Source organism: Octodon degus, unplaced genomic scaffold (genome assembly GCF_000260255.1).
Source record: "Octodon degus isolate 3935 unplaced genomic scaffold, OctDeg1.0 scaffold00069, whole genome shotgun sequence".
Lineage (NCBI taxonomy): Eukaryota > Metazoa > Chordata > Mammalia > Rodentia > Octodontidae > Octodon > Octodon degus.
In genome coordinates, this window is record NW_004524645.1 from 230,147 (window position 1) to 230,676 (window position 530).

The following is a 530-nucleotide window of genomic DNA, read 5'->3' on the forward strand; positions in this document are numbered from 1 at the left end:
CCCTTCCACTTGCTAGGGAAGCGCTTCTTCCACTGAACTATATCCCCGGCCCCTTTACACTGATTTTTTAAACTATGCACCAATTTCAGTCAATTTCCCATTGATGTCCCTGCTTAGCAGTGTTTCAGTAATATACCCTTAAATTCTGATAACATTAGAGTATATTTTCATATCTACCACCCTGACTTTCTCTTCTTTTTTCACATTTCCTTACTTTTTTTTTTTTTTGGCGGAACCAAGGATTGAACTCAGGTCCTTGCGCTTGCCAGAGAAGCACTTATTCCACTGAGCCGTCTCCCTGGCCCCTCCTTACTTATTTTTGCTTCCTTCTTTTTCCGAATTAATTTTAAGATTGCATATCTATTATGATCGATATGCTAGTATCACATGGAGATTTTGTAAAATGTTCATTTTAATCTGGGGAGTCATCTCAAATGCTTCTACCTCTTTGCAATCTTCTTTCACCCATGTAATAGTGTTTTAAGTTTTATTTTTTATTTAAATTTTTTAATAGATTGCAAATTGAAAAT